The following is a 6147-nucleotide window of genomic DNA, read 5'->3' as shown; positions in this document are numbered from 1 at the left end:
AGTTTCTAAGGTGGGATTCAGATTACTTGGCTTTATCTGTACAAAATAACTTCTGGTAAAATCTCATCTAAATTAGTCATCCAAGTTCCCTGCACAGCCGATTTGAGAAAGACAGAACTGGTCAGAGGGCAACTCACTCTGTACTAAAACGAGCAGCTGGACCTGGAATTTTACAAAGCATCTGAACTGTGCCAGCTGCCTCTGGAAAGAGTCACTCTGCTCTAGCTTACCTTCCATCAGTTCAGTGACTACACGAGAACACAGTTCAGGAGAAACCCTTAAGAAAAATGAGTCGTTTTCTGGCACTAGGTTTTTCTAGTTTTCTAGCACAGAGTCCTGGGGGTTAGATTAGTGTTAGTCCTGGCACAAGAGAGCTGTCCCTTCTGGTAATGTTAACCATTGAGTGAGTCTAACTATATTACAGAAGAATTCCCTTATGACAGATAGGATGAATTAAATCTGGAGGTGTCCAGTTATACGTACATATCAGATGATGTTTTTCAAAAAATTTGAACCTAGTGAAATTAGCAGACAAATCTTTAAAATAGAATCACTGGTAGGCCAAGTAGAGAGTCGTCTGGTAAATCTGTGTTAAGGTTGAGCATAAAACATTTCCCAAAGAGTGAGTGAGGAATTAAGATCATATTATTCCAAGTTTGATTGTATGCTTTGGGCTGGAAATCTTTTCTCATCTTTTCTTTTTTCCTCTCCTCTCCTCTCCTCTCCTCTCCTCTCCTCTCCTCTCCTCTCCTCTCCTCTCCTCTCCTCTCCTCTCCCTTCTCCTAGATGAAGGCTTAGGTAGAAGAGTGAGAGCATAATTTAAAAGTAAATCAAGTCTCAATCTACATGAAAAACATGGGAGGCCTGGAATTTCTTTCTTGCACTGTACAGTTCTATTCACTAGGTGAACATTCTGTTAGTTTGGGGATGTTGCTTATTTTCTTTTTCTGAAAATATTTGGCACAGCTACTGGAAACTACAACAAAACCCTAGAAAATATGCCATTCTCTGTAGAAAAGGAAGGAAAAAAGTACATAGTATGCCAACAGCAGCTAAATACCACAATGTATGTAGTTATTGCAACTGAGCAAATAAAATAAAGCTAAATGCAACAACAGACAATATAAATTAAAATGTAAATAAGTTTTCAAGATTTAAATACTAGAAGTAGACAGTAAAACAAAAACGTGTTTGGGTCCAGTGGCTCATTAATTGCTTCCTCTTTTATTTAAAAAATATTTTATCTTTTAATTTCTTTCTCCATCAAGGGAGTATGTGAATGAAACTTGTAAGAGGAAGTTTATTTTCATTATCAACTTTTCCTGTGCAAAGAGTTGCACTAAATAAAGGGATGTTTGTGACACTGCTATTAAAAGTGTGTAATACAGCACAGCCACAATGAGTTTCATTGTCACTTTTCAGTGGGCCTCTGTTTCATTTACTCTGTTTTTCACCAACTTTCTGGGCACATTTAGTTATAAGGATAATGGAGGCCACATGTGTTCCTAAAATTAGCCTGCAGGCTAATACTTAATAATACATGAGCTCCCTCCATGCTGCTATGTTGCTTAGAAGATGAAGGAGATGTGGGGAAAGGATGATGAAGAGACCAGTATGGAAAATGGCTGTGCGAGAAACCCTGATGTGCCGGCTCCACCGCCCTTCGCGTGGTTCTGAAGGAAGTCTGCGCGACACCGCCAGTCCCAAGGTCAGTAACAGTGTCTTTGCTGTAAAAGGTGACAAATGAAAACAAACTGGAAATGCTTGTTTAATTTGCTCCACTGCCCACTCTGGCAAAAACATCTCAGGGGCTTTTGCTGTGATTTTTGTCACCTACGGCATCTGCTGACTTAAACCAGACTCCTCAGAGCTCATCGTTTTTGAAAATTCAGGTCACCTAACATACACACAGAGAGGAGTAGCCTTCGATATTTAGGCTGTCATTCAAAAATCTCCAGAGAGCTAAGTGCCTGAAACTCAATTAAGGCTGAAGAGCTGAATCAACACTGCCAGAGTTTGGGCTGGCGGTTGCAAAATTCCTGGATGTTTTAAGCCTGATAGGCCAGAAAACAATCCCATCTGGGCCAATGGTCTATTTCAGCAATCAGGATTAAGCTGACAAGTTTTCTGTGATTTGTCTATTTCTTTAATAGCAAGAACATATTGTTAAATTAGCTAATGGGAAGAAAAATGTTTACCAGTTAATGCGATGCTTTATGTGGAGCACCATCTGTGTATTGTCTGCTGAACGTCCCTGGATGTGGAAGAGAGGAAATTGTACAGAATTTCAACCTTGTCTTCTCTACTGTCATTATCTTGGGCAAGTATGATAAACAATCATATTTATCTTCTGGAGCATATAGAGTTTTAATCAACCTATTAGCCAGGATGACATTTTTCACAGACGTTGGAAGGTACAAAAAAGACATTATCTCCCCATATGCAATCCACTTCATGGGCACTGAGCACTAGAAACCTAGACCAAAGCGAACGAGACAAGTTGTTTTTCCCTTCACATCTAAATAAAGTTATTTCAAGGGACTTCAGTCAAGCATACTTGGGGACTCACCGTAAAATTCTGGAAGGAAACAGAAAAATCGGCTTTTGTAGACTGTACAACAGAAAGCGTAAGAGAAAGTTTTAGTCCTTCATGTCCAAAAACCACCCTTTTCTGTTTGGTTGGACACATTTCTATGGGAGAAGTTTTGCTAGTATTTGAGATTCTTGAGAACTGGTTCAGTTATTCATTGGTCTGACAACTAACTGGGAACCTTACTTTCCTTCCAGTCTGATGTGGTTTTTTCCTGATCATCAGCAAAGCAGGGAGGAGACATTTTACCATTAACAATCCGGATATGGGAACAATTCTTCTATGACGCTAGCCCTAGATTATAAAGTAACAAGAGTGAGAAGGCAGTACTGGCTGTAGAGGGTTGTGACAAAACACATTTACTTTTTGACTAAGCACTGATTGCCTAGCAGTGCCTTGTACCACTGCTACAAATGCGCCAAAGTAAAACCATAGAAACATAGTAAAAACATAGAAACCATAGAAACATGACAATTTTGTGATCAAGGTATTCACTTAGGATACAAACAGGTAAAGCTCAAGAATAATTAACAGAAAGAGGGACAGCTTTCACAGCGGAGATGGGGGCCTCCTGCTTGGGATACACCCTAGGACAGCCTCCTGGGACATGGAGACCTGTTTCAAATTTTATGCTTTCTGCTTTGCTCTTAGTTTGTGGTTTTTTTTTTTTTTTTTCCTTACAAAATAAATAAATAAATAATAGAGCAAATAACTCAGACTGGGAACATTTATTTTCATGGTTGGGTGGATTCTTCTAGTATGGAAACATTTCCTATATTCTCCCTGAAAAGAAACATCTTCAGCTGAAGACTGAACTTTTTAAATCCTGTACCACCGGACTAGATTTACATTCTTCTCTTCTGTAAGGCCTCTGGAGTTCTTGCAAGCAATAGCAACTGATTAAGCCCAGTTCCTGTTCAGTGTGCTTCCCCTTGGCTGTTGGACTATGACTATATATTGATAAAGTGTAGCAGACAGTTTATTGTTCTCTATTCTGCTTGGCTACACAGCTTATTTATTGTTTGTTATGACTTATCTCAAGAATAATGTGTAGATGATACGCAGAAAGTCTGGGATTCACCTGCTTTCACACTACGTTGCTCTACAGAGACAAGCATAGATCCATAACAGTTCTAGTTGCTTCTCCTTCCCCTTTAATTCACAGTGAGAGCTTTAATGATGATGGATAACCAGCCAATATTGACCCACAATTTTTGCAGCACTTTAAAGAAGAAAGATTTTCAGATTGGGCACACAGGGTCACTTGTTCTTTTTTTTTTTTTTTTTAATTATTTAATTTTGGCTTATTACATTATGTAATACATCTGTATGTTCTGTGTGACCATAGTATGGATCTAACATAAAAAGCTCTTTTTGTGGGTCACAGGTTTATTTAAATGTCATTTATGAGATCACACTAGAAGCAAAAATAAAAATAAATAAATAAATAAATAAAACTTCAGTGATCCTGTTGAAAAATAAAAGCTTGCATATCAGGGATGACTTACGCTATGCTAAACTCTAGGTATGGTACCAAAGGTAGTCAAAGCCCATATTACATGCAGCTGATTCTTTCCAAGGAATGCACTGGATTTATGCTCCTAATTCCTGCAGACATCTACAGAAACACACATTGAAATTCTAAATATTTAAACATTTGATTTAAATGCAATGTAAACTGTACTTCAGACAAACATACCAGAAACTGTATAATTAAATACATATGCTTTTTAGGCCAATTGCTAATGTATACTCACAAATGATAATAATTTTGCTAGCAGACTGACAAGTCACAATAGAAACACTTATGTTTTGAGTTAAGCTAAGCTGATTTTCCCTCTTTGTTTTTAAGCAGCATTCCTCCTCTCCAAAACTTTCTTCTCTGGGCCCTCACTGTCATTAAAAATGAGTAAAAGTTCTCTCTGCACCAGCTTTTGTCGGCAAATAGAAGGATGTAGCAGAAAAGGTTTTGGGGTTTTATGTCCAGGTCAGAATCATGTGGCACTTGGCTGGCCTGACCTCAAACCAGCTGCAACATGGTGGGTTGTTAGGGTTTTCTTTTGGTTTTTGAGTTTCTTTAAAGCTGAAACTTTGAAGCTCAAAATCCTCAGAAGGAACAGAAAGAGAAAGCTCATGCAAACAAATACCACTGATCTTTACACAGCTTTGATCTCTTATATATCTATAGTGCCTTTCATCATGAAGGAGCCCAATAAGATTTATAAACTGCCTTCAAAGAGAAATCTCTTATCCTCTATATCACAACGTGCACACCACTGAAAACCAGTCTTCAGAGTAGATGATGACCCATAGCATAACGTATATTAACAAGCAGGAGAATAATTAGCTGATACTGAAGAATACATTACTTGGTGGGATCTGTACTACCAGAGAAAATAGTAAAGGCCTCACTTTTTCATGCACACTTACCTAAACTGGAAAGAGAGGCACCTTTGAGGGACTCATAGCAACCACAAGGGCAGTACGTCAGCACTGTCACCTCAGTCCCCAACATCACCTCAGTTCGAGTTAGCCATTAGATTCAGTTAGTTTCAGACTGCATCCCCGCAGGGCTTTGCCCTGTGGAAGGTTCTAAGAGGAAAAGACACAGACAGGCTCCAGGCAGTTTCTACGCATGTGCACATATGCAAGGGCACACACACGTGCACAGTGTGACAGCCGAAGCCCCAGTACACACACACGTGTGACTGGGAAGGCTGCTTCAGCCCTGTGCTCATCCCAGACCTCAGGGCTCCTCAGCTTTCCACACCCCAAGCACCCCGACGTCCCTCTACCCTTCAAGGCCCCGCAGGGCAGACAGCACATGTGAAGACGTGGTGGCGAGCAGAGAGGATCTGACCACGAGGGGCAGAACAGCCCTTTGGGAACCATTTCGGATTCCTGGGTGCGGTAACTCTAGCCCTGGGATGGCTCAGCAGGTGTTTCATGCTCTGAGCTGTGCCCATCTGTCATCAGAACAGGGGCTTCTGCATCGCTTCTAAACGTCCGCCGGCGTCCCACAAGACTTTGGCACAGAACATTTTATAAGCACATTTCTCTTCTCTCTCCCGATCTCTCTTGGCCTTAGGGAGCCCAGCTCAAACAGCTCCTCTCCCTCCTTTCCATTAGCCGGAATCCTTGATTAACTGAGCCTCCAACTGTCTGAAAATTGCAGGCTCCCTTGAAGACTGTCAGGTAATTGCAGTCTCTACTGCATTTCAAAGCTAAAGCTTAGGTTACTAAGCCATCTCCATAATGTCTGATCAATGAAGTGATCAATTAGGAATGGGAAAATGAGCTATGGTACAGCAGGAGGAATGGCTAATGACCTAACATGGAGAAGTCTTTTAATCTCTGGCATCCACGACTGCAAGCCAGCCCGCTCCCTCACAAAGCCAGGAAAATTGAAAATTGTCATTTAAAAAAAAAAAAAAAAAAAAAGAACAAATGGGCACCGGATAAAAAATCGATTAAAACTAGAAGTGTTATAAGGACCTAGAGTGGGCTCAGGAAAAATTCCAAATGTTTGTTTAACTGATACATGAGATTGTTTGCCC

The sequence above is a fragment of the Anser cygnoides genome, chromosome 3 (assembly GCF_040182565.1).
Source record: "Anser cygnoides isolate HZ-2024a breed goose chromosome 3, Taihu_goose_T2T_genome, whole genome shotgun sequence".
Lineage (NCBI taxonomy): Eukaryota > Metazoa > Chordata > Aves > Anseriformes > Anatidae > Anser > Anser cygnoides.
The sequence above is the reverse complement of the archived record's forward strand: the minus strand, read 5'-3'. Positions refer to the sequence as shown.